We start from the raw sequence: 24,686 nt of genomic DNA on the forward strand, positions 1-24,686 counted from the left end.
TATTTATTTCAAAGATAGAGAGATCATCTATCAGTTGGTTCATTCCTCGAATGGCTACAACAGCTATGGCTGGTCCAGGTGGGACTCTGCCTGGGTCTTCTACACGGAGACAAGGGCCCAAACACTTGGGTCATCTCCTGCTGCTCTTTCAGGCACATTAGCGTGGAGTTGGATTGGAAGTGGAGCAGTAGGAACTCAAACTAGCACTCACATGGGATGCCAGTGCCACAGGAAATGACTTAACCCACTGCACTACAACAGTGCCCCCAACAACGTTTTAAAAATATTTATCTATCTAAAAATATTTATGCATCTATTTATTTATTTTAAAGGCAGGGTTACAGAGAGATCTTCCATCTACTGGTTCAGTGCTCAAACGGCTGCAACAGCCAGGGTGGGCTAAGCTGAAATGAGGAACCCAGAACTCCATCAGGGTCTCCCTCAGGAGGACAGGCGTCAAAGCACCTGGGTCATCTTCCGTTGCATCTGTACCTGCATTAGCAGGGAGATGGATCAGAAACAGAGCAGCGGGAACTCCACTGGCATGAAAGGCAGCATTGCAGGTGTCAGCTCAATCCAACATACCTCAACACCAGCAACTCCCCCACATCACTAAACCTGTTTGAAAAAATAAAAATAATTGGGCCCAGCATGGCAGCCTAGGGGCAAAAGCCTTCGCCTTGCACTTGCCAGGATCCCATAAGGGCTCCGTTCCATTTCCCATCCAGCTCCCTGCTTGTGGCCTGGGAAAGCAGCAGAGGATGGCCCAAGGCCTTGGGACCCTGCACCCACATGGGAGACCAGGAGGAGGCTTCTGGGTCCTGGCTTCAGATAGGCTCAGCTCTGGCCATTGCAGCTGCTTGGGGAGTGAATCAGTGGGTAGAAGTTCTTTTCCTCTGTCCCTCCTTCACTGTGTAAATCTGTCTTTCCAATATGAATAAATAAATCTTAAAAAAAAATAATAGCTGAATAATATTCCATGGAGTAGATGTACCACAGTTTCCTTAACCATTCTTTCTTGGACACACATCTGGATTGTTTCCATGTCTTTGCTCTCGTAGATTGTGCTGCTGCAAATATAGGACTGCAGATCCCCTTCTCACAGGCAGATTTCACTTTTATTGGGTATTTTCCTAGGGGCAGGATAGCTGGGTCACATGGCAGGTTTATTTGCAAGTTTCCAAGCACTCTCCATACTGATTTCCACAGTGGTTGTACTAGCCTACACTCCCACCAGCAGTGAAGGAGGGTGCCTTTCTCCCCACATCCACGCCAGCGCCAGCACATGTTGTTAGTTGAGTTCTGAATGTAGGCCAGTCTCACTGGAGTTCGGTGGAACCTCAACTTTGTTTTCATTTGTATCTCTCTGATGGCTAGGGAGCCTGAGCACCTTTTCATATGTCTGTTAGCCATTTGAGAAATGTCTGTTCATTTCTTTTGCCCATTTTGTTACCGTTTTTGTTGTTTGTTTTGTTTGTTTGTTTTGTTACTATCCCTGGGTTTTTGAAGCTCTTTGTAAATCCTGGATACTAGTCCCCTATCATTTGTGTAGTATGCAAAAATTTTCTCCCATTCTGTTTGTTGCTTCTCCACTTTGTTAATTGTTTCCTTTGCTGTACAGAAGCTTTTTAGTTTGATGTAGTCCTATTTGTTCATTTTGGCTTTGGCTGCCTGTGCTTTTGGTGTCTGTTCTAAGAAGTCTTTAACTGTCCCTATATCTTGGAGTGTGCTTCCTATGTTTTCCTTTGATAGTTTAATGGTTTCTGGGTGTAGATTTAGGTCCTTGATCCATTTAGAGCTAAGAATGAAATTACTCTATTTACAACCAGGTGGTCCCAACTAGAGACCATTATGCTCAGTGATATCAGTCACATACCATTTGTCAAATCAGAACAAATACCACATATTCTCTCTTATATAAGGAAACCAACATGGAAAATGTAGCTCTAATAGTCCAATCCATACTGTTTTTTGATTGTTTGTTTGCTTTGTTGGCTGTATCCCATGTGTTTTGATGTTTTTTTATTTCAGTTTGGTTCATTCCAAATAATCTCTTTTCTCTAGTCGAATTCATCACGTGCTCATGAATCATACGATGGCATCATTTTTCCGAAGAGACTTCTGTGTTCCCTTTTTGTCACTCATGTGTTGGTTATTCATTGGCACATCTTGTTTTGTTTTTTTCATGGTGCTGTAATTTGTTGTTGATGTTGTTGTTGTTGTTGTTGTGGCTGTCTAACTCATACCAGTTGTTGACCTTGTTTCATGGCTTCTCACTTATGGCAATGTATAGTGATGGAGCAGCAGGGTCTATCATATAAAGACGTGGGGGAATAATGGAACATGCATCCCTGCATCCAGACAAAAGATGGATTCGCAATGAACCTGTTGGACATGTGTGGACAATGGGATGCTGGACTATCTGACATTGTCTGTACCAACAATGTCGGGGTACACTTGGATAAAAGACTGATAGAATTATGATTCCTTATGAAGGACTACACTATTGTAACAAAATGGGAAAAATCTGACACGGAGAAGGGAGTTTGGAGGGGAATCCCAACCTACACACCATTGTACCTCACAATTCAAAATAAAACTATATTAAAAAAAAAAAAAGAATGTACCATTTATTTTTTTTTAAATTTTTTAAATTGTTAATAACATTGTATTATGTGATACAGTTTTATAGGTGCTTGGATTTCCCCCACTCCTCCCACAACCCTCCGCCCATGGGGCATAACCACAGTTCAAGTTCAGTTGAGATTCCTTCATTGCAAGCACACACCCAGCATTGAGTCCAGCATCTATTTGTCCTAGTAACATTCAACGGCTTCTTGGGGAGGCCTTCCCTACCATTTTATATACTATAAACACACAGTGAAACTAATTCCTTCACTATGTCTCCTGGTCAACACAAGGCTTTATAATCTTAATATTTGTAAATTTAATTGGTAAAAAAAATAAATTCTTGGCTTATATTTAAAAAATAAGTAAACAAAAATAATTGAGAGGCCTGGCACAGTGGTCTAGCGGCTAAAGTCCTTGCCTTGAACACACTGGGATCCCATATGGGCACTAGTTCTAATCCCGGCAGCTCCACTTCCCATCCAGCTTCCTGCTTATGGCCTGGGAGCAGTCAAGGACAGCCCAAAGCCTTGGGACATTGCACCCATGTGGGAGACCTGAAGAAAGTTCCTGGCTCCTGGCTTCTGATCGGCTCAACACTGGTCATTGAGGCCACTTGGGAAGTAAACCAGTGGATGGAAGAGCTCTCCCTCTGTAATTTGCCTTTCAAATAAAAATAAATAAATGAATCTATTTTTTTTAAAATCTGCAATATTTTAAATTATGTGTTTAGAAAAGCGCATTACCACCAAGCCGGGCCAGACCCCAACACCCTCTGGTGTACTGGAGGATCAGGATAGATGTGCGATGGACTAGGCAAGGTCTCAACCCCCTACTGAGCCATGTGTGAGCCATATGTGGGTATGGACAAACCGTGGCTGGGCTGAAACATCCAACAACAAGAACCAGGTTGGGTTGAAGGCCAGTCAGGAAAAGCCACTGTTCCTGATAGGACAGGAGGTGGACTGAGTAGGGCTGGTTCATGGACTCACTGGTAAGCGTGAAACCTGGCATTGGGAAAGGTTCTGATGGAGGAGCCTGGGCAACTCCTCTGGCAGGACACAGACCCAGCAGGTAAGCGCAAGAAACATGATAGGAAACAGCCCAGAACAGGCTATGGAAAGTTACCCACTGGCATACAACTGGCAGGGGTCGGGGGAAGACCAGGCTGAATCTGTCCACGTCATCCACTGGGTAATCCAAGCACCAGAACAGTGTGGGTCGAGCCAGGTTCGGTCGCAACAAAGACTAGTGCACAATATGGAATGCCAAGGTGAGGTTGCCTGTACTGGAAGGAACTGCAGTGCCAAACCAGCAAGCATGAGAACAAGGAAGGGAGGGGGCAGAGCCGGCAGGGGAGTAAGGGATAGTTTCCTTGCTGGACAGCTACTCCCACAGGAGAGCATGGGCTGGGGTGGGGACAGACCAGACCGGGCAGGGCTACAACACCTGTGGGCCTCATGTGGACTAGATCATGGAAAAACCAGGCTGGGCTGATTATTCCTACTGGTGCAAACAAAATTAGAGTAGGTAAGGGTTGTTTGGGCTTAGCCACAGCATCAGCTGGCAGAAGCTGGCACTGGGGGCTAATTCTGTCAAGTCAAACCACAGAACTATCTGGAGAGTGCATAATCTGGGAGTGGGAGAAGCCTGGGAGGGAAATAGTGGGCTCATCCCTCTTGGGTTACCACTTCCATGGGAAGGCATAAAACTAGGACAGCGACTTGGGTAGAATGGGGTGTGGGACAGACTGGACTCCGGCTACACATACTGGCAAACCAGGGTAGGAGGCAGGCCTGGTGGGGGTTATTGTGGGTCGCTCCAACTAGGCTGCAGCTCCCACTGGTTTATGCGAGGGCCGAGTATGTGCTGGGCAGAACCAGGCTGGACTGCAACACCCATTGGTTCCAGTGGAAGTCGGGAGTGAAAACAGAACCAACCCAGCTATTGCAACCACCAGCTGATCAGGGTGATGGACTGTGCCAGGCCCTGTACTTGTGGGCACATACAAGAATCTGGTTTGAGAACACCTAAGACAAAGTTTCTTTGGAGATCTTCCCAATCAAAATGCTGGACTCAGAACCCTAACCAAGAAAAGAGAGAAGACAGAACAGGTCAATCAACCATCTCAGCTATATCTTGGCAACGAAATACAGGGCAAACAGAGAGTATGATGGACTATGTCAATCAGTGGATTCTTCAAGGACCTCACAGAGCTTGGAGTGGCAAGACTGGCAGCGATTCATAACTGTTGAAATATCAAAACCACTTGAGTAAGAACCTCAGAGTATACCCTACAACTGGGACCTAGGGAGGGTGGGAAATTGGGTGGGCCTTCTCCCTTAATACCCCCCTTTAAACATGAAGGAAACAATGTGGAAAAAATAATAGTCTTACCCACTTTCCTGTAGCTCTTGAACCTCTTTACCCTAATTAACTATGTAAAGATTGTCAAAATATTAACAAAACAAAACAAAACAAAAAAAGCGCAATACATGAAAAGTAGTTGTGGGAAGTAAATATTGAACACACCTGTGGCTTACACGCTTGTATCGGCATTTGCTCATCCTTTGCTTCCCCCTTGTCGTCCCATCCCTGCCACCCTTTCGCTGAGACCTTGCAGGGAACCAAGTCTCCTTTCTCAGAGCAATTCTGGGCCAGCTGGCCATGGGCAGGCGATGCTGCACCTCCAACACTGGCCGCTAGGGGCCCTCGGCTCCTCTGTCCTTTCTAACTTTCCTAACAGAAGTCTCATAGGTCATTTCCTTTTTAAAGAATTATTATTTTTCTATTATTATTTTGATGATCTTTAATAATTGATTAGGGCTCAAAGGGTCAAGGGCTACAGGAAAGTAGATAAAACCATTGTTTCCACATTCTCTCTCTCTCTCGTTTTTTTCTGTATCTGGGGAGAGGGGGAGACAAAGAGAGAAACCCCACACAGCCTCCCACCCATCCCAGGGTCTCTGATATGAGGCATGCTCTGAGGGCACTGCTCAAGTTTTGATGATCCAACAGTTCTGAATTGCTGCCAATCTCATCATTCCAAGTACGATGATATCTCTTCAGAATCCACTGGTTGACATAGTTCACCTTAGAGTCTCCATTTGCCCATATTTTCATTGCCAACATGTGGCTGGGGTAGATGATTGATTTGTTCTGTCCTCTGTCCTCCATTGTGGTACCATGTATCCTCTGCAGGCTCCAGTATACTGCCATATTCTCCATGTGCACCTGGATATGCTGTCCACTGCTGTCTGAGCCTCTGAGGAGGCTCAGCTTTGACATATGCACTCCACAGTCAGACCATGGAACCTGTAATTCTCTCCATAGTTGGAGTTCTGAGTTCAGCATTTCAGTTGGGGGGATTCCCAAAGAAACTTTGTCTGAGGTGATCCCAGACCTGATTATTGTATGTACTTGCCAGTACAGGGTCCGGCACAGTCCGGCACCCCAATCAGCTTATGCATATGCTGGTGGTTGCAATTGCGGGTCAGTTCTGTTTCTAGCCTTGTCTTCTACACAAACTAATGGGTGTTGCAGCCCAGTCTGATCCTGCCCACCACACACTTCTCTCTCACACAAATCAGTGGGAGCTGCAGCCTAGTCAGAGCAACCCACAATAACCCCATCAGGCCTGCCCCCTGTCCCGTGATTCCCTTGCTTGCCAGTATGTACAGCAGACTGGTCCAGTCTGTCTCACATCCCACTTAGCTCTTATATATGTCAATTGGCATTGAAGCCTAGTTCAACCCAACCAGCCTGACTATCCAGCCCACACACCTGCCAGCAGGTGCCTTTCTGTCTAGCCATGCTTGCCCTAATCTTGGTTCTCATGCTAACCAGTGGGAATGATAACCCAAGAGGGAGGTGTCCACTGTTTGCCTACTGGGTCGACTCCCACTCCCGGATCTTGCACTCTCCAGGTGGTTCTGCAATTTAGCTTGACAGAGTTTTTCCCCAGTACCAGCATTTGTCAGCTGATGTTGCGGCAAAGCCCAACCAACCATTCTGACTTAAGGTTGTACCAGTAGGAACAGTCAACCCAGCCTGGCTTTTCCCTGATGTAGCTCACATGAGGCCAACAACTGTTGCAGCCCTGCCTGGTCTGGTCTGCCCCCATCCCAACTCACACTCTCCAGTGGGAGTGGTGGTCCAGCAGGGGAGCCCCATGCACCCTCCTTACTGGCTTTGTCCCCTCCCCCCTGCTTCTCACATGTGCAGGTTGGGTGCTGCAGCCCAGTTTGGCATGGTCCCCTTGCCTAGGCATGTACCAGTGGATGCTGTAGCCTGGCCCTGCCCAACCCACCTTAAATTCCAGGTGATGCTGGTGGGAGCTACAGCCTAGCCCAGCTGGTACCTAGTCCCAGCCCTAATATGTACTGGTACTATGTTGCGAGCGGACCTGGCCCAACCCGCACTCCATTTTGTTGCTCAGATTCACCAGCGGTTGATGTGAACTGGCCCAGCCTGGTTCACTTCCAACCTGTGCCAATTGTCTACCGGTGGGTGCCTTTCTCTGGCCTAGTCTGGGCTGCATCTTATCGTGGTTCTTACACTTACCTGCAGGGATGTGTCCTGCCGGAGGAGTTTCCCAAGCTCCTCCATCAGAACCTCTCTCAGTGTCAGGTCTCACACATACTGGTAGGTCCATGGGCCAGCCCTACTTAGTCTACCTCCTGTCCTGGCAGGAACAGTGGCCTTTCCTAACTGACCTTCAACCCATTCCAGTTCTTACTGTTGGATGTTTCAGCCCAGCCAAACCTGATCTACACACAGACACAGCTCACACATGACCTAGCCTAGCCTGTCCTGCACCTACTCTGGTCCTCTTGAGCACCAGTGGGTGCTGGGGTCTAGCCTAGTCTTGTGAGCCCAGCCCCTGTCCACACTTGTGCCAAAGGACACTGCAGTCATATCCAGATCAGAACGCAGCTCCCACTCTGGCCCCCGCACTCACCAGTGGGAAGCACAACCCAGACAGGGTGTCTCCTTAGCTCCCCAACCAGGCCTGTTAAAACCAGCCATAGATCTTGTGCACGCCAGTGGTTGCTCTGACCCAGTTCTGGCCTAGTCCCTCACCAGTCTTGGCCTGTGTCTTTGGATGCTGTATCCTTGCCTGACCCAGCCTATCCCCAAGTCCTGACTCTCGCTGCCAGGTGCTGGAACCTAGCCCTGCTCAGTCAGCTCCCATCCTTGGCTCATGCAAACCAGTAGGTGTAACAGCCTCGCCTGACCTGACCTGTTCAGTTTCCAGCCTAATTTCGCCAGTTGTTGATGAGGTAAGGTTGGCTCAGCCTTGCCCGGTCTGCCCCCTTCCAAAGGCAATCCACACATTAGCCAACAGTTGAAATTACCCTGTCCAGCTTCCCCCACCCTCAGGCCTGATCACCAGTGGGAGCTATGACCCACTAGGGAAGTTTCCCACATTCCCCCACTTGGCCCACTCCCAGACCCAGATCTCATACGTGCCAGTGTTAAGCCAGTGCCCTCCATAGCCTGCCCCTCCATCTTGGACTTGTATGAGCTTGTGAATGTTGTAACCCAGCTCACCCCACACCCTCTTTAGGATGCACATGCAGGTGTGACAGCCTGGATCTACCTAAACTGTTCTCGGTCCCTATAGCCGTGAGTGATGGCAGGTTCCATGGTCACACCTAGCTCAGCCCATCATCACCTGAACTCTTGAGCTAACCAGCGGGATTTGTATTTCCACAGGGTTTGACCCACACATATTGCACAGAATCTACTCCTTGACCTGGTTCTCTTGTGTGCTGGTTAATGTCAAGGCCCTGCCTAATGTGACCTATCCCCTGTTCTGACATTCAGTCAGGTACTAGGATCTAGCCTTGCTAGGCAAACCCCCAGCCTTAGCTTTTGCATGGATTGGCGTGTGGTGGTCAGCAATGTTCCATGATAACAAGCCCTACTCAGGACTCCCAGGTAGGCTGGCGATTCAGTCTGACCCATACAGACATCCAGACTCTTCCTCCAAACCACCAGGTCTCAGTCCCCTTGCTTACCCGCAAGTAAAGTGACCCTGTCATTGTGAGTCCCTTAGGATTTATTCCTCACCTACATGCACAGTAGCCTTATGCATGGATGTCCCTAGGCAGCAGTTCCACACCCTCAAGACCCTAGAGCTTGCTGCTGATGGACAATGGGTGGAGCCCAGTGTCAGTAGACACACTGGCTGCCCCCAAGTTCAGGACTTGCTCACCACGAGGCAGTGGTGGCTGGGGCTATTGCCCTAAGCATTGAGTCTGACATGGCTGGGGTACCCAGCAGCTGCCAGGCTGCTGGAAGCTCCCACCACCCAGGCTCTGAGGTTAAACTCCCCTAGGTCCCCCCCCCCACTGCAATATGGCTGCAGCAGGCAGAACCAGGACCTGCCCTAGCTCCTAAGAGATTCTTTTACAGCGTACTTAGCATAAAGGGAAAAATCTCTCAGGTCCAAGCAAGCCCAGGACTCACTCACCGCGTGGATGCAGTGGCCTTGGTCAGGGCTCCAAGCATTGAGTACCACCTGGCCCAGGAACCTCCAGCAGCTGCCAAGTTGTTGGAAGCTCCCACCACCCAAGCCCCAAGATCAAACTCCCCTAGGTCTCCCCTGCCACAAGATTCATAGATAATTTCCAAAGAAAATCCCCAATAAACCTACAGAAAAGAAAGAGAATTTTTAAAAACCAGTGCTCCAAACAACACACACAGCTTTCAGGTTTAAAATGACTGTAAGACTTCACTTGTCATTACAAGGAAGCCCCAAGAAATCTGGCTTTGTGGAGAGCAGGCTTCTGTTTAGCTCACACTTATGGGAGATCCGAAGTCCCGATCTAGACTGCGGAGCCTGTGTGGGAAACAGCACCACACTGTGGGCCAGGAGTCAGGGGGAGCCATGCGCCCCCTTGGGCGCCCACCATCTGCCTCTCTGGAGAATCCCAAGTAGCTTCCCTTCCACCAGCAGCAGCCTTTAACCGGGTGGGCGTCACAGTCACTGAAAGAACATTCTGGATGCTCTTCCTTCCTCTCACAAACCAAGAATCAAATGAAAGCGACCATGACAGGAGGGTTCACAGATCCTCGGAGTCCCCGCTCCTCCACCTTGCTCTCTGCCTGCCTCCAATCTCCTGGTCTTCTCCCTCCCATCGGTGTCTCTTTAGCCTTCTCAGGGTCTGTGTGGTAGTCAGCATGGGGAGTCTAGATCGCTTCAACCCCTTTCCTTGACCGCATGGGACTTAATACCTTTTTCCTTCTTCATTTTATTCATTTGAAAGGAAGGTAGGGCCCGGCGCGGTGGCGCAGTGGTTAAGGTCCTCGCCTTGCACGCCCGGGATCCCATATGGGCGCCGGTTCTAATCCTGGCGGCCCCTCGTCCCATCCAGCTCCCTGCCTGTGGCCCGGGAAAGCAGTCGAGGACGGCCCAAAGCTTTGGGACCCTGCACCCGCGTGGGAGACCCGGAAGAGGCTCCTGGCATCGGCCGTTGTGCTCACTTGGGGAGTGAATCATCGGGTGGAAGATCTTCCTCTCTGTTTCTCCTCTCTGTATATCCGCCTTTCCAATAAAAATAAAATAAATCTTAAAAAAAAAAAAAAGAAAGAAAGAAAGGAAGGCAGAGAGGGAGCTCCCATCTGCTGGGTCACTTCCCAAATGCCTGCCGTGGCAGGAGGTGGGTCAAGATGAACCCTAGAGCCGGAGACTGCATGTGGGTCTTCCTTGTGGCTGGCAGGGACTCAGTAATTTGAGCTGCCTTCTGCTGCCTTCCAGGGAGTGCATCAACAGGAAGCAGGGTTGGAAACAGAGCCCGGACTCAAACCTGGGCACCAGAAAACGAGATGTAGGTGACTCAGGCAGCGCCTTCACACCTGCACCAAATATCCATCCTTGATCTACCCTAAACCCAGGCTCACGATCAGTGTGGGCTGAGTCGGGAGCAGAATCCAAGCGTGGTGACATCTCAGCCCCCGGACTGCTGTCAACACCGTAATTCCTTCCCCAATGTGCCGAGTTGGGAGTGACTTTGTTTTTTAATGGTAATGGTAATAAGAACAGAAAGCTTTGACTTTAATATGCTTCTTACAAGAAGGGATCTTGAATTCTAAATATGAATAAAATAACTGTACACAAAGAGACGTATCTATATTTTCTTCAGCTCTTCAAGTTTTCACATAAATAATCAATTTTGTGTGTGCGTGTCCGGCATTTTAGTACTGTGAGTTAAGCCACAGCCTCCAGCACCAGTTCAAGCCTCAGCTGTTCCACTATTGCTCTAGCCCTCCACTAACACGCCTGGGAAAGAAGCAGAGGATGGCCCAAGTTCTTGGTCCCCTGCATACCTGCAAGGGACCCAGAAAAATCTTTTGGCTCCCGGCTTTTGACAGGGCCAGCTCCAGGCATTGCAACCAGCTGGGGAGGGAACCAGTGGGTAGAAAATCTCTCTCTCTCTCTCTCTCTATATATATATGTATATAATATATTATATATAATTCTGCACATACAGGATACCAGTTTTCAATAACCCACATGTTTCATCTGACAGAATATTTCCCTGTATTCTCTGGATTTAGATTCCAAAGTCAATTGTTAGGAAGCACCCAAGATCAGCAGCAGTTCAGGGAACTGGCAGCAGACAGCCCCCTGCAGGTAAAATCATCAGGTAGGTGGGAAACAGTCCTAGTGTCCCTGATTTGGATTCCTAATCCATTCAGTCTTTGTGCAGCTGGAGTTCAATTAGGTCAGGGATTACTGCTTGAAGTAGAACCGGCAAGATGAATCAACGAGCTTATTCTCCACCTTTAAGTGCTGACATTCCATATGGGAATAAGTTTATGTCCCGGCTGTTACCATTTCCCATCCAGCTCCCTGCTGTGACCTGGGAAAGCAGTGGAGGATGGCCCAAAGCCTTGGGACCTTGCACCTGTGTGGGAGACCCCAAAGAAGCTCCTGGCTCTTGGCCTTGGATCAGCTCAGCTCTGGCCACTGTGGCCATTTGGGGAGTGAACCAGCAGATGGAAGATCTTTGTTTCTCCTTTCTGTGAATCTGCCTTTTCAGTAAAAATAAATAAGTTTAAACAAGAACAAAGAATAGAAGTATTTAGGCATTTTCTTTTGTGTTCAGTAGCCATAGGGTATTGCAAGGTGCAATACAAGATTACTTCCTAAATGGTCCTCTGTATTTCTTCTGCATCCCATTTTTTGTATGTGTACCAAAGATGCTAAGGTTGCCTTGCAACCTTTCTACCTAATGATTAAGTACCCATGTATGAGTGTTACCTACAAGCATTATTTCATTAAAGCTTGCAAGATGATAGTTTTAAAATTCTACTCTTTCTTCTGTATTTATTTTCTAGAATTTCTTCTTTATAAAAACCTTCTCTAACTACTGTTTGGTTACACAAAAATGCAATTCCTACAGGAAAAATGGAATCCATCCATGTTGGATCCCTTCCTTTTTTTTTTAAAGTCTTATTTATATTTATTGCAAAGTCAGATATACAGAGAGGAGGAGAGATAGAGAAAAAGATCTTTCATCCGATGATTCACTCCCCAAGTGAGCGCAACTGCTGGTGCTGTGCCAATATGAAGCCAGGAGCCAGGAACCTCCACCGAGTCTCCCATGCAGGTGCAGGGTCCCAAAGCTTTGGGCCGTCCTCAACTGTTTCCCAGGCCACAAGCAGGGAGCTGGATGGGAAGTGGAGCTGCCAGGATTAGAACCGGCGCCCATATGGGATCCCAGCACGTTCAAGGTGAGGACTTTAGCCTCTAGGCCACTGTGCCAGGCCCCCAAATCATATTTTTTTAAAGTGTCTTTAGGAGGCATCACAGTGGCTCAACAGGCTAATCATCTGCCTTGTAGTACTTGGCATCCTGTATAGGTGCTGGTTCTAGTCCGGGCTGCTTCAGTTCAGATCCAGTTCCCTACTTATGACTGGGGAAAGCAGTGGAGGATGGCCCAAGTCCCTGGGACCATGTGCCCACGAGGAAGGTCTGCAAGAAGCTCCTGGCTTCGGATTGGCTCAGCTCTGGGCATTGCAGCGATTTGAGGGGTGAACCAGTGGATGAAGGATCTCTCTCTGTCTCCTTCTTTCTGTAAATCTGCCTTTCTGATAAACATATTTTTAAACAAAATTTAAAAATTTAAATTGTCTTTAACTCAATGCAGCTCATGTTGAGAAATGCTGTTTAAAGTTTTCAATGCCATTTTTACATGAATTTTTAAAAATAGTAGTTAATCAATTAGAGAGATGGAAAAGGAGAGAGAGAGAGGGAGGGAGTAGGCGCTGCCATTTGTGACTTCAGTCCCCAAAGCCCTGCCAGGAAGGCCAAAGCTGGGAGGCCTAAACTCCGTGCAGGTCTCCTGCAGGAGCGGGGTGAGTCCAGCAGCGCAGCCTCTGCATTGGCGAGAATCTGCAGTGAGGACCGCAGCCTGCAGTCAAACTGCTTGACCAAACTCCTGCCTGTCCTTGACCTTTGGAAATTACCTCGCAGAGGATGCAATGAGAGGGCCACCCGGCTCTTTCCTTCTCGGCTTGAGCAGTGAGCGCTGCTCTCCCGCGGAGCTCCCTGGCACTCCAGCTCTCCAAGCTCTGCCCCCCTCGAGGGGAGTTAAGGACAACCCCGCGCTCCTGTTCTCCGGGCGGGCGTGTTCCCGTCCCTGTCCCTGTGTGTTCCCTCAGTCCTGCCCGCAGCCCTGCACATAACCCTCATGACAAGCTCTTTATTCAAGCCATATGGGTATGAAGTCTGATCTCTGCCAAGGTCCGAATTGTCACATACTCTTTTGTTTATTACACAAGTGGCAAATTTTCTTCCTCCCTCCCCCTCCCCCGCTCTCTCCTTTCTTTGATTTTGCTTATGGTGCTTTTTCCTTTCCTTCCTTTTTTCTAAATTGTTACTATTTTCCATGATTCTTCCCTCCCCTTTGTCTTCCCCGCTCCCTTTTCCCCCTTCCAGTATTTGTGCTCAGATTATCACAGTAGTAGAGTCCTTTAGTAATTGTTGCAAGTTTCACATTCTGTGATGTAAATGTATCATGGCATTGTGGCAATAGGCAAAGGTAGAAAATCCAGTATCATACTGTCAAGGCATACTTAACTGATTCATGGAGAGCCCTCCTTTTATTCAGGAGTAGAGATGCCTACACAACGTATCTTCTAAGTATGCAGTTCATCTATGAGAATATGGGTATACACTTGTTTATCTATATACCTATTTGTTCTATATTTTACATGAAAGTTATCTTGTAGAAAACATGATATTTGTCTTTTAGGGACTGGCTTATTCACTGAATGTAACGGTCTCTAGTTGGGAACAATTTGTTGTTGATATTGTTATTTTTAAAGATTTATTCATTTTTATTGGAAAGGCAGATTTACAGAGAGAAAGAGAAACAAAACAAAGATTTCCCATCTTCTGGTTCATTCCGCTGATGGCCGCATTGGCTAGAGTTGAACTGATCCAAAGCCAGGAGCCAGGAGCTACTTCTGAGTCTCCCATGCAGGTGCAGAGTCCCAAGGCTTTGGGCCGTCCTCGACTGCTTTCCCAGGCCACAAGCAGGGAGCTGGATAGGTAGCGAAGCAGCCAGGACTTGAAACAGTGCCCATATGGGATGCCACACTTGGAGGTGGAGGATTACCCAGTTAAACCATTGCACCCGTCCAAAAATTAGGACCAATTTGCTGCAATGATAGAATTGCAATTTCAGCAGCAGTTGATGTACTATAGTTTTTATCCATTTCTCTATCAATGGGCACCTGGGTTGTTTCTATGTCTTTGTTATCATGGGTTGTTCTGTTATGAATATAAGATTGTAGGTTGCTTTCTCGTATGCAGATTTTATTTCTTTTGGGCATATTCCCAGGAATGGGATAGCCTGGTCATGCAGTAGATCAATTTTCAGTTGTCTGAGCACTCTCCATGCCCACTCCCAGAGGGGCCCACTAGCCTGCACTCCCATCAAAGTGGAGTGTAGTTGATAACCATTGATTTCTATAGCAGTTGTTGTTCATTGCTTTACAATTGTAGGCTATTTTCATTGGAGTCAAGTAGAACCTCAATGCAGTTTTTTATCTGTATTTGCCTAATAGAAAACCTGAGCATTTTTTCATGTCTGTTAGACCTTTGAACTCGTCCTTTTGAAGAAGGTCTGCTGATTTCCTTTCCCCATTTCTTAACAGTGCTGTTTGTTTTCGCTGTGGTTGAGTTTCTGAAGCTCTTTATAAATCCTGAATATTAGTCCCCTGCCTAGTGTGTGGTGCACAAGAATTTTCTCCAACTCCGTTGGTTGCCTCTTTGCTTTGTTTATTTGTTTTGTTTTTTAAATGTGGAATGTTTCATGCATTATTAGTAGGATAATCTCTGTTTTGCTCCATGTGTGAGGCGGAAGTGAGCACTGCCTCCTCACTTGTTGATCATTTGCTTTGCGGTAGAGGCGCTTCTTGGTTTGATGTAGTCCTATGTGTTTTGGCTTTGCCTATTTGTTTGATAACTTTTCTAAACTATCTTTGTAGAGTGCTTTCTATGTTTGCCTTTGGTAGTCTGATGATTTCTGGGTACGGACTTAGGTCCTTAATCCATTTAGAGCCGATTTTTGTGAAACATGGGGGTCTGGTTTCTTACTGCTGCAAGTTAATATCCAATTACCCCAATAGTATTTGCCTAGACACTGACCTTTCCCCTGGTTATCTTCTGTTCTTTTGTCAAAGATTAGTTGGCTATACACGTGTAGGCTCATTTCGGAGGTTTCTATTTTGTTCTATTGATTTTCTCGATTTCTGCACCAGCATTAAGCTGTTTTGATGACTACTGCCCTGTAGATTGTTGCATCCAATCTGAGCCTCTCCCCAAGCAGCCCAAACAACTCTCCTAAGCAGCAAAGTTTATTGAGGAGGCAGGTAAACAGACCGACCAGTCGGGGTCAGCTCTCCTTTCCTTCGGAGAGTTACCCCAAGTGAGAGTTAGATGGGTTTTTATAGAAAGAGTGAGTTACACAGCCATGGGAACCAGGCGAGTTCGACAGCCACAGGAGGCTGCTCTGAGAACAATGGGTGGACAGTGGCTGGGCTAGAGGAACCGCAGGAGGTTGCCATGGGGACAGTGGGTGGGCCTAGGTAGACATAGGAGGAAGGGATAGGAACAATGAGTGAATACATCATACAGCATCGATTCCTGGAATGATAGTTGCTGGCAGGGCATGTTACTCCTTGTGATCTGGCACCAAAAGCAGGAAACTGGCAAAGCACTGGGTACAGAAGCATAAAGAACAGGTTGGGCCCGGTGCCGTGGCCTAGTGGCTTAAGTCCTCGCCTTGAACGCACTGGGATCCCATATGGGCGCCGGTTCTGACCCTGGCGGCTCCACTTCCCTTCCAGCTCCCTGCCTGTGGCCTGGGAAAGCAGTCGAGAACAGCCCAAAGCTTTGGGAACCTGCACCCGCGTGGGAGACCTGGAAAGAGTTCCTGGTACCCGGCTTCAAATCAGCGCAGCACTGGCCGTTGCGTTCACTTGGGGAGTGACTCATCAGATGGAAGATCTTCCTCTCTGTCTCTCCTCCTCTCTGTATATCTAACTTTGTAATAAAAATAAATAAATCTTAAAAAAAAAAAAAAGAAAAGAAAGAACAGGTTAGCAACCTTATGCAGGCCTGAATCAAAGTGACTCCATTTTGTGACTGGATGTCTTAAAATCTGATATTGTGGGCCTCGTGTGGTAGCCTAGTGGCTAAAGGCCTCACCTTGCATGTACTGGAATCCCATAAGGGTGCCGGTTGTAATCCTAGTGATCCCACTTCCCATCAAGCCCCCTACTTGTGGCCTGGGAAAGCAGTCGAGGATGGCTCAAGGCCTTGGGTCCTTATACCTGTGGGGGAGACCCCAAACAGGCTCCTGGCTCCTGGCTTCAGATTGGTTCAAACTCAGTAGTTGTGGCCACTTGGGGGGGGGGGGGAAACCTGCAGACAGAAGATCTTCCTTTCTGTCTCTACTCTTCTCTCTATACATCTGACTTTCCAATAAAAATAATCTGATATTGTGATCTTCCAGCTTTGCTTTTGTTGTTTAAGGCAGCTTTGGCTCTTCGTGGGTACCTGTGTTTCCATATGAATTTTGGTATCTTTTTTTTTTTTTTTAAGTTTCTGTTCCACTGTTTTGAATAGAACTGTTCTTACAAGTCCTTTCTCAGCAATGAAGGTGTTTGTGGATGCTGAGACCATCGACTTATGTTCATTTGTTCTATATCTTCGTTGATCCTTTTGGTTCTCTTACGTACAGGACCCTGACATCTGTCAAAAAGGATCATTTGAGTGCATCATTTCCCATTTGATTTCTTTAATTTCTTTTTTCTTGCTTAGTAGCTTTGGCTAGGACTTGTAACACTCTGTTGAATATCAGTGGTGAGAGTGGGCATCGTGCCAAGCTCCAGATCTCTGCACAATCAGTGTGACACTGGCGTTGGATTTTTCATGTCATATTGATTATGTTATACAATGTTCCTTGTATGCCTGTCTTGCCTAGAGTTTTTAGCGTGAAGTGGCGTTGGGTTTTTGTTTCACTGCTCAAATTGTAGCAATGACCGTAGCCGAGGCCATCTGAAGCCAGGAGCCAAGGGCTTCTTTAAGGTCTCCCACGCGGGTGCAGGGTCCCAGGGCTTTGGGCCATCCTCAACTGCTTTCCCGGGCCACAAGCAGGGAGCTGGATGGGAAAGTGGAACTGCCGGGATTAGAACCAATGCCCATATGTGATCTTGGCTTGTGCAAGATGAGGACTTTAGCTGCTAGGTTACCGTGCCAGGCCCAAAATCGATCCATTTTTTCCTAAGCCTTCTGATTTGTTGCTGTATATTTGTTTATAATACTTCCTAATAACTCTATGTATTTCCAAGGTATCTGTCATTATATTTCCTTTTTTGTATCTGATTTTAAAAACAATATTTATTTGTTATTATAAAGGCAGATTTACAGAGAGAAGGACATCCACAGAGAAAAATCTTCTATCCACTGATTCACTCCCCAAGTGGCTGCAATAGCCAGAGCTGAGCTGAGCTGAAGCCAGTAGTCAGGAGCTTCTTCTAGGTCTCCCACACAGGTGCAGGGTCCCAAGGTTTTCAGCTATGCTAGAGTGCTTTCCCAGGCCACAAGCAGGGAGCTGGAAGGGAAGTGGAGCATCTGTGATACAAACCAGCACCCATATGGGATCCTGGCGCATTCAAGGCAAGGACTTATCCTTAGGTTATGGCACTGGGCCCTCTCCCTTTCCTTCTTTCAGCAATTGTTTCACATAGCTCAGTGCACTGGCATTTAGTTTGCATACATTGATTTTCATTATTTTTCTTGCTGAGGATATCACTTCATCATTACGTGGTGTCCTTCTTCATTTCTTTTCATGTTTTTCGTGTCTACATTACCTGGTATAAGCTGTGTCACATTCAGGGCTGCAGATTGATACTAGTGCCCTGTTCAGTGCCCTTTCACAGTGCCCAGTTCTCCATTTGTGGTGCTTGTGCCACTCCGTCAGTGAGTTTCAGTCTCAGGTTACCACGCTGTGCTCCTGCTGTAGCCTTCCTAGCTGGCACCACCCGGCCCCCTCTCTCCATGCGCTAGGATCTGGTGTTGTGGCTGTGTCATTGCTCAGCCTTCTGCTGCTCACCATCCCAGCGGCACCTGGGCTTATGTAGGCACCAGCTGTGTGAGTCTCTGTTTGTGCTCCACTGTGGGTTTGCTACTGCAGGTGGAACACAGATTTTTGTATTTTGTATAGATACCTGCCAATATCTTGGTCAGGGGCAACCTGGACCTGTTGTGGATAGAACCTGCAACATGCCAAGTCAGCTTGACTTTCCTGGTGGGCCCAGCGAAGTGTGTTCATGGTATCCAGTTGTGCAGAAGTCCCTTGGAAAGCCAGATGCAGGTTCTCCCTGAGCTTAATGCTGTGCAACTTGCTGTTCCCGCCCCCTCCCCACCCCACTCCCCCAGTGCTTTTGTCACAGTAGTGAAAACAGCACCCAGTGTGCCTGCCATAATGGTGTATGGGGGAACTGTGATATGCATTCCATTCCACCCCCACGGTCCCTCTAGAGGGGCTCTGCTGTTCTGCTTCAGCTGGTAATCAGATAAAAAAAAAAACAGCAGGACCCCAATTCTCTGGCTTGATCGACCTCCTGAATCCCTGGTGATCACTTGCCATTTATCTGCAGGTGGAGCTTTGGTTACTGATAGGGTGCTGTTTGATGCAGGGCTGCAGCACCACCTCTGCTGTATCCCTGAGCCGACAGGTGCACAGTCATGTCTCTGCTGCCGGCCTGACTGCTCTGATTATCTGGAATCATGCCCTCCCTGCTTCACCTCCTCTAATTCTCCTCCATCCATCCTAACGTGTCCCTCTCTAGTCTGCCATCCTTTTTCCTCCCTTTCCTTCCTTTTGATACTGTTTTCCAAAAGTTGTTTTAGGACCCAGCAAGATAGCCTAGTGGCAAAATCTTCTCCCTGTGCCACGGGGTTTCCATATGGGTGCCAGTTCTAGTCCTGGTTACTCCACTTTGGCCTGGGAAAGCAGAGGAGGATGGCCCAAAGTCTTGGGATCCTGCACCTGCATGGGAGACCTGGAAGAGGCTCCTATCACTCACGTGGGAGACTTGGAAGAAGCTCCTGGCTCCTGACTTTGAATCGGCTTATCTCTGGCCATTGTGGCCACTTGGGAAGTGAACCAGTGGTTGGAGGATCTTGCTTTCTCCTTCTCTCTGTAAATCTGCCTTTCCAATAAAAATAAATAATTCTTTTGAAAATGAACTGGTTTATAGAAATAGCATATTCAAGTTGACCTATTCTATTATTATTTTTGAATATGAAGTCTTGGGGTTTTTTTTTTTTTTTTGTATTTCTAGGTTGTAACTTTTCTTCTAAAATTTACTTGAGTCTAGACATTCTATTTTTTTTTTTAAGATTTATTTATTTTTATTGGAAAGGCGTTTTTACAGAGAGAAGGAGAGACAGTCACAAAAGCTGAAGCTGAGTCTGTCGGAAGCCGGGAGCCCCTCGGAACCTCCCATGCGGGTGCAGGGTCCCAAGGACTTGGGCCATTCTCCACTGCTTTCCCAGGCTATAAGCAGGGAACTGGATGGGATGTGGAGCAGCTGTGGAATCAGCATCCCATATGGGATGCCGATACTTGCAGGCAGGGGATTAGCCACAGGTGCCATCATACTGGCCCTGGATTTCATTCCTGAAGTTTAGATCTCTGATTTATTTGAGATTTGAGTACACACAAACTCTTAGATCACATCACGGGCACAACTTAATTGGCTTGGTGCCGGTTATTTTATGAGAAGAAAACCATAGTAATAATGAAAACAATGATCTTTCATATTTCTATCCAATACATCAGAGATGAGGATAAATTCCTTTATGACAATTTTTCTTTTCAGTTTTTGAAGGGCAGCACAAGAGAGAAGGACAACGGGAAAGCAAGATCTTCATTCTGCCGGTTCACTCATCAAATGCCTACAACAGCGAGGACTGCATGCAGCTGAAGTCAGGAGCTGTGTCTGCATTTCCCACGCGGGTGCAGGGACCCACATCCTCGCACACTCATCAATACTTCCAAAAAGGCGGAAACAGGAAGCTGGAGTGGCAGCAGAGCACCCAGGACTTGAACTGAAACTCCAGTATGGGAAGCGAAAATCTGAAGCTACAGTTTAACCCACTGTGCCACAACACCTACCCCTAGGATCGATGTAAATAGTAGTGGTAGCAATAACAACCGTATGGGGGATGATAATTGCTTGCCTCAGTTAAGAGCTTTCCAAGAGCAAGGAACGGTGCCTACTATCAATACCCATTTTCCAAGTAAGAAAGGTAAGTTTTCTAGAGCAGTGAAAGGGGGTTGTCAATCAGGGTCATTCAATAAGTACTTGGGGGCCCGGCACAATAGCATAGCAGCTAAAGTCCTTTCCTTGAATGCTCCAGGATCCCATATGGGTGCCGGTTCTAATCTCGGCAGCTCCACTTCCCATCCAGCTCCCTGCCTGTGGCCTGGGAAAGCAGTTGAGGACAGCCCAAAGCCTTGAGATCCTGCACCTGTGTGGGAGACCTGAAAGAGCTCCTGGCTCCTGGCTTCGGATTGGCTCAGCTCCAGCCGTGGCAGCCGCTTCAGAAGTGAATCATTGGACGGAAGACCTTCCTCTCTGTCTCTCCTCCTCTCTGTATATCTGCCTTGCCAATAAAAGTAAATAAGTCTTAAAAAAAAGATAAGTACTGGGGATGAATTAACTTTTTTTGTTTAGATTCTTGTATTTATTTCTTTATTTGAAAGCCATAATCACAGAGGGAAGAAAAAAGAGCCTGTCCACTGGTTCATTCCCTAAAGGGCCACAATGGCTGGGATTGGACCAGGGCCGGGCAATAGCCAGGAGCCTGGGATTCCCTCCAGATCACCCACACGGGGGGAGGGGCCCGAGTACCTGGGCCATGTCCTACTGCTGCTTTCCCAGGTGTGTTACCAGGGAGCTGGATTAGAAGCAGAGAGCCGGGAGTTGAACCAGTGATCCGAGGGAATGCTGGCGTCAAGGCGGCAATTTAGAAATGGAGAATTAGGAAGCATTGATTTCACCCACTTTTCCCTAACCCTCGATCCATCTCAGCCTGGTCAACCATGTAATCATGTAGTCATTATCAAAAAAGAAATTCAAAAAAATAACAACAACAACAACAACGCTAGCCTCTGGTGATGGAATTGAATCTAAGCAGTTTGACACTAGAATTTTCAGCACTTAAAATAATGCAATAACACTACACAGATGTGTGTATGTGAGTGTGTGTATGTCTATCATATGCCAGTATACACTGCGATGTAGCAGTACACGCATGTGCACACCCTGGAATGGTAAAGGAAAAGCGATGGAGTGGTTGGAAGACACACCTTCTGAAAATGGGAGCTCCAAGTCTGGTTGGAACCCGGACTCCAGGGGTTTTGACTCCTCTGGCTCCCAGCTGCGCCCAGACCATTGGGGCGGGATCCACTAGAACCTGTCAGATTTAAGTGGGACCAAGCTAAAGAGGTAGGAGAGAGGATGACTATTCTTCCTGACTTGGTGGAGCCACGCCCATGGCTCTGTGCTCAGCCTGAGGCCACTCACTCCCCGCGTGGCCAGGCTTTCCATTCTTAGTGGTAACCATGGTGTGATGAATGACAACACAGTGTTACTGACTTCCTTAGGAAAGCTACTAACAGGTGTGGCAGGAAGAAAAAGAAAAGCTTCCTGCGGAATAAGTGAAAGTCTTTTGCAAATGAACACAAAGAACTTGGCGAATCTTAAATCAGGGCAGTCACAGGACATAGGATATCCTCAGTAAAGGAATCCGGAAAGTTGGCTATGATACGCACATGCACACAGACATGTGGCTATGTGTATTGGTCTGTGCAGGAACTTACACATGTAGCCCACCATGCACTTGACATTGGAATATGTGGACATCTCCCATCAACTCTTAAGGCACATAGCTCTTCTATATCCTTCATGCTTTATCATATCTGAAATTTTGATGTATCTTACAATTTACTTTATCTTGAATGTGATGACATTGTATGTATGAATTCATTTATTTTTTTAAAATTTATTCATGAGCCCAGCATGATGGCTCAATCAGCTAATCCTTCCCTTACAAGAGCTAAGATCCCATATGGGCACAGGTTCCTATCCTGGCTGCTCTACTTTCCATCTAGCTCCCTGATTGTGGCCTGAGTAAGCAGCGGAGGATGGCTCAAAGCCTTGGGACCCTACAACCATGTGGGAGACTTGGAAGAAGCTCCTGGCTCCTGGCTTCAGATTGGCTCAGCTTTGTCCATTGCAGTTATTTGGGGAGTGAATCGGTGGATGAAAGATCTCTCTCTCTCTTCTTCCATGCCTCTTTCTCTGTAAATTTGCCTTTCCAATCATAATATTTTAAAAAATATATATTTATTTTTAAAATACAGATTTAGAAAAATGATTTTTGGTCTCAAAAAACATTTGAGTCCATCCATCTAGTTGGGGAATCCCCAAAGGAACTTAGCCTGGGACGATCTCAGCCTTGGTTCTTGTGTGCACCAGCTAATAATGCAGGGTCAGGCGCCTTCCACCTGCACCAGCCAATGCAGGTACCGGTGATGCAGCTGCCTGATCAGTTTTGACCCCAGCCTCATGTCACGCAAACTGATGTATGTTGCAGCCTTGGACAGCCCAGCCCACCACAGGCCATGTCTTCACTCACACCAGTCAGTGGGTGCTGTGGCTTGGTCAGGTCAACCCCCCAAAACTCACCTCGACTAGCCTACTCTGGTCCACTCCCAAATCCAGCGCACATGTGTGCCCACAGGGGTTGAAGTTTATATATCTTTTAAGACACTCCTTTTTATATTTTATTTACTTGAGAGTCAGAGTCATGAGAGGGAAACAGAGATCTTCCATCTGCTGATTCACTCCCCAGATGGAAGCCAGGAGCTTCCTTCAGATCTCCTACGTGGATGACAAGATACACAGCACAGTCGGGATGACCTCTCATTAAACACTGCCCCACCCAGGCCTGCCTCCATCCCGGTTTTTGCATGTGCCAGGATGTGCTATGGCCTAACCCAATCTGTCCCGCATCCCATCTGGCTCTTGTACACACCCATGGGTGTTGCAGCTTAGCTCAGCCTGACCCACCCCCAGATTCAGCCTACACATAGACCTTGAGCAGCCTTGCCTGCCACTGACCCTGGCTCTCATACTCAGCCAGTGAGAACTGCATCAAAGCAGGAGAGTGCTCACAGTTCCTTCTACTATGCCCACTCTAGGACCTGGATTTTTGCACCTGCCAGGGGGTATACCAGGTCCAACTTGACATGGCTTACACCCAGTCTTGGTACTTGCCAGTGAGTGCTGCAGCAGAGCCTGGCTGGCCTATACCCATTCTGGCTCTTGGGCATGCCAGCCTAGCTTGGCCCACCTCAGTCTCAGCTCTCATGTCAGGGCTGAGCCAAACTGAAGCCGGGAGCTTCATCCAGGTCTCCCATGTGTTGGCAGGAGCCCAACTACTGGGCCATCTTCTGCTTTTTCTCCCAGGCCACTAGCTGGATTATTTCTATTGCAAGTGGCAACTTTACCCACTCTACCACAATGCCAGTCCTGCCTTTTTTAGATTAAAACTACACATGAAGAGAATTCAAAGCTTACAGAAAATATGCAAGAATTTGTTGTTGTTGTTGTTGCATCAAATTAAACTTATGTTTCAGTTGCCTTTTGCAAGCTCTTCAGAGCATCCTAAGGGCATGCTCTATTTATCTCGGAGGCTATTCCTTACCATTTGCTGGCTGAAGGTCAGAGCTGCCATTCACCCCATCCCTGCTTCCCCCGCTGGCCACCTGGCTGGCTGAGAGGCGCACTGCAGACCTGGTCTGATGGGAGGAGGGCTGAGCTGCGGGTGCAGCAGAGTGGAAAACAGCTTCTGCTGAACTTGAGTGGCTGCCAGAAGTGACCTCTATTAGGAGACGTGGTGGCGGTTTGTGTTAGCCTACTTTCGGTTTCTGCGCTATACTTGGAAGTATTCAAATCTATTTCTTGCCACGTGTTTCTGATTTTCTCTAATTAAGCAGCCTGCTCGCCTCTGTGCTCTTCTTTGTGTTGGATCTGACATGGCCTTTTGAGTAGATACCAGAGCTTACTCTAAGGGCCTTGCCATGTTAATTCATGAAATCTGCTAGGGGCAATCTGACACAGCAGCTCCAAATAGTGTGCACGCAAAGAAAAGTTCATTTTGTATACTGCGTTGTGTGTGTTTTTTTTTTTTTTTTAAATCCACACATGCAAGGAATTTTCAGAATGTTCACAGAAAGTACATACTGGAAAAAAAAAACCACCAAAAACTTAAACAGATTTCATCTCTTGGACAGATTCTTCTGCCTACTTTTTTGCCATGCCACACACACACACACACACACACACACACACACACACACACACACACACACACACACACTGGTCTCACCCTCAATCACTCAACTGAAGAGACTGCTTCAAGCGAGGGCTGCAGCCCACAGCACCACAGCCCAGGC

Source organism: Ochotona curzoniae, unplaced genomic scaffold (assembly GCF_017591425.1).
Source record: "Ochotona curzoniae isolate NIBS_2020 unplaced genomic scaffold, NIBS_Ocur_1.0 contig_4754, whole genome shotgun sequence".
In the NCBI taxonomy this organism is placed as follows: Eukaryota; Metazoa; Chordata; class Mammalia; order Lagomorpha; family Ochotonidae; genus Ochotona; species Ochotona curzoniae.